Source organism: Passer domesticus, chromosome 2 (assembly GCF_036417665.1).
Source record: "Passer domesticus isolate bPasDom1 chromosome 2, bPasDom1.hap1, whole genome shotgun sequence".
Taxonomy (NCBI): Eukaryota; Metazoa; Chordata; class Aves; order Passeriformes; family Passeridae; genus Passer; species Passer domesticus.
The window spans coordinates 2,987,949-2,992,140 of record NC_087475.1 but is presented as its reverse complement, the minus strand read 5'-3'; positions in this window follow the sequence as shown (position 1 = coordinate 2,992,140).

Below are 4,192 nucleotides of genomic sequence, written 5' to 3'. Positions count from 1 at the left end.
GACCTGAACTTTGCAGCTGCACTGGCTGTCCTGGTTTGCTGCACTAAAGCAAACTTCATCCCTGGGAATTGGTGCAGTGAGAAATGTGTCAGGAGCCCTGAGGATAAGGGGAGAACAGAGATGATCCTGAGAGCAGTTTGGCTTGGTGAACAATGGAGCAGTAACACCTTTCTTTAATAAATCACCATCAGAATCTGGATTTATGTTGAGACCTGGGGAATAAAGGCTTTTCTGCTTTGGAAAGTCATTGGTCAGGTTGAGTTAATCTCAGGGCGTCCAGCATCTTCTTCAGGATGGCGTGGTCTGCTGAATAGATTTTAAATCTTATCTTTTTTTAAAGGAAGATGTAGTCCTTTGTGAGCTGTGGAGACTGCCAGAGGTTAGGCTGAAGTCAGCCTTTATATTCACCACAAATGTCTAGACTTTGATTTTGCAAATGCCTAAACCCCACTGCACGTGTTCTTTTGGATGGAGCTACTGTGATAGAAGTTTCCAATGTCAGTTCTAATTGTGCCCTGCTAAACCTCGTACAACGCCCCTAGCTAAGCATCTTTGCAAAAGCAAGGCAATGCTGGGGCAAAGCCAGCCTCACTGGGGGTTTTAAAACACAGCAGACATCAGTAATTCAGCACAGGACTTGGCATGTTTTGCCTGTTAGTGGACTAAGACAAACAATCCTATTTAAATAGATAAAAGGGAAACGTATTGGACCAGGTCCCTGTTGAGGCAGGGTCAGGGCATGAACTCCTGTGAAAACTGGCTCTGCCAGGATTTATTTCCTCTGATCTGATCAGGCAGTGGAGACTGGGGTGGGGGAGACTCGTCAGGCAGATTTCTCTCCTTGTGCATGTTCTGAGTTGGCCCACGGCCCTTGTTCCTGTCACGGCCAAGGGTTACTCTGTGCCTCTGGGGCAGAGCAAACGGGCTCCTGCCTGCTCTTCCAGGGGAGAGTGCAGAACATCTTCCCCCTTCTCATTGCCACAGCTGTAGTGTTTGCCTTACGCTTCTGCATGTTTCTACTCGAGTCTCTCACACGAGGTGTTTTTGTGCAAGTTGCTCTTTATTAGCTATTAAATGGTCTTAGCTCTACATCACTGCAGAGCAAAGCCTGAAAGCCTCTCCCACAGTATTTCAAAAACACCAGGTAAAGAATGCGATTTTAAATCCCATTCTTCCTCAGGTGCCTGCTGAGTGTTTCTCTGTAAGCTCAGGACTTCTCTGGTGCAGCAGTGAGAGTTTTCCAGCCCAGCTGGGTGTCATGCCAGCCTCTGCAGGATGTCCCCGGGGCACAGCCTCCCCACCCTGCTCTCCATCACAGCTCACTGCCCTCCCGGCCCCGCGTCTCCCCCTGACGCTCAGCGGGACGTGTTGGGATCTGCCTGTGCCACCTCCCCTGGAAAGGGCTTCCTGTGCTCTCACCCTGCCCTGCTTAATCAGCGCTCCCTTTGGGGTGTGAGCCTCTCCCTGGCTTGGCTGGCAGTAGCAGTGGACATGGCAGTGCTGGGTAAATGGTTGGACTCGATGATTTTGGAGGTCTTTTCCAACCTGAACGGTTCTGTGATTCCTGGGTTTGGCATTTTACCACAGCCCTGGATGAAAGAGCGTCCCAGAAGAGGGAGAGGGGAGGCAGTGGAGGAGTGCTGTGAATGATCCATCCCTCTGCAATACCAAAGTGGTGTGGCCAAAGCTGTTACAGGCTTCATGCAGAGACCTGGGTGTGCTTTCAGGTGGTTTTGGCCAAAGAACAGGACAGGCAAAATGCAGCTGGGCATCTTCCCTCAACCCCCTGACCCCAGGGCTGGTGTCTGAAGGACCCACTGCTCTGTCTTCCATGCTTGTGTGGGTCTCTTCCAAAGAAACACATCAAAAGTCAAGGAAGGGGAAAGGCTGGATCCTCCCTCCCCAAAACACAGGAACAACGGGATCTGATCAACAGCTGAGCCCGGAGACAGCCAGGGAGGTAACACAGCCTTGCTCCCCATGAGCCCTTCAGCACCTGGAGGCTTTGCCTGGGATTTTTGGAGGCACCCATGAGCTGTTCTGCACCCCATGCCACCCATTCGGGGTTAAAGGAGTGTGGAGGAGAGGAGATGTCCCCTCCTCCAGAGCTCTCTGCTAAGGGAGGCCTTGCAGAGCAGCTCCCACACGCCTTGTTTTTCTTGCAAGCCTGATGTAGAGTGGAGCCAAGGTGGTGCAAGAGAGGAGAGGAGGCAGGAATGAAAGGGCTGAGGTTTGCCTCGGGGCCTCTTTGCAATCAGCCAGCAATTCTCTCCCCTCTCCACCACCTCCAGCAGCAGCAGCAGCAGCGTGTTTGAACCGCAGGCTTGTCGAGTCCTCTCGAGGCCTGTACAAACACAGCAGCAGGTAAATAAAGCTGCCTGGCGCTGGGAACAAACTGCTGCAAATACAGGTAATGCAGCAGGGGCTGTGTCTGCCCCAGGGGCTGGGATGGGGCTGGGATGGGGCAGGAATGGGGATGGTGTGAGGCACCTTCCCCGTGCCGGGGCTCCTGCCCGGGGAGACGGCACCAGCGGGCGCTGGCAGGAACCCAGACTGTGCCACCAGAGCTGTGCAGGCAGAAAAACCACATCTAGAGATGGAAGGGTGAAGGTTATGGTCATGAACATCATCTCAATGTATCGTTTTTTTCTTATGTTTCTCCCTGGGCTGAAATAGTCACCCGGGGCCATCCACTTCCAAAGGAAATGGATGAGCACCGTGTCTGCAGAAACCCTGCAAGCAACCTCTGCCTGATCTTGGAGGTGAGAAGGAAGAGTTGATGTTCACCTTTCAGCCCTCTCACCTGCCAGGGAGCAGCTGGGGGACCTGGAGCAGGCTCAGCTCCATGGAGCCCTCCGTGTCACACACCACCTCAAACCCACCTCCCAAGCCTACAGGGTTTTCTTTAAAGAACACCCCTGAGATTGGAAAGAGACAAAGAAATGCCTGTAAGCTTTAGGTCAACAGCCAGAGACTTCAGCTAAGTCAGAGGAGTGCACATAGGGCTAGAAAAGTCACCCGTAGGAGACCTTTACAAAACAGTAATTCCTAATTGCTGCATTAGTGCCAGTTTAGCACCCCCACTCACCCCTCCTGCCCCCAAGGAAGGCTGGTTCACAGGGAAAAATACCCACTCCAATACTGGTAGCATGTCATTGCAATCCTTTGTTGTTTTTTTTGTCTAGTGCCAGCTGTGCTGCCTTCCCTGTAATGCATAGCTGGTGCCTGTTATTGTGAAAGACAGCGTGGAAATAAAGACTCATGAGTGTGGCCTCATGTTTAATTAGAAGCTAATGTACTATTATTATTAGGCACTGAAGGAATGCACTGGCGAAGCAGTGTTTGAGCTGTTTTAAAAGCATTTTATAAGTGTACTTTCCCCTTGCTGGTGTGAACTGCCTTTATTAGGAGGTGCAAGACTGCTGTTACCTGGTCTTACAGCTCTTTTGCACTTCAGGCAAGGACTGGAATTTAAGTATCTTTAATCTCACTGTTCACGAGAATGTGAAATCAAAGGGAATGGTGTGTGCTAGGCTAAGCCCAGCGTTTAAGCTTGAGAGACCAAGTGGTCTGTGGTTGAATTTGCCGTATTGTAACATGGCCAAGTTACTGGTCTCCAAAGTGGAAGGAAGCAGGAAAATGGTAGTTTTGTTTGTTGAATGAGAAGTTTCATTGTCAGCACCTTTAGGAGCTTGCTGGGACTGCCATGCTCTGCTGAGAGTGGCATTGCTTTGTAGCCTCCATGTAGTGGCATGAGTGTGGCTTCACCATCTACTTTTTAGTACCACTTCATTCTCCACTATCAGCTACAGCACGAGAGGAAACCATCCCAGTTGTACATCAATGTGTTACATGCATAAAGATTAGGTTATGTGAGACTTTATTCTACAATTTTATTCTGTAAATAACAAGCACCTCACATTCCTGCAAGCTTCTGAATTTCTGTAAAGCTGAGGGGAATGTAAAACTGAGGGCAGCCTTATATGTCAAGTTTGGGCTTCAACATCATTCAAGACAAGGCTGGATGGAGCTCTGAGCAGCCTGATCTAGTGGAAGGTGCTTCTGCTCAGATCAGGGGGTCTTTATGGTCCCTTCTAACCCATTCTATTTCACTAAACACATGATAGTTGTGTTCTGCTGTCATTGGTCAGTGGGTTTTCATTTGCTTTATTGACTCCAAAATACACACAAG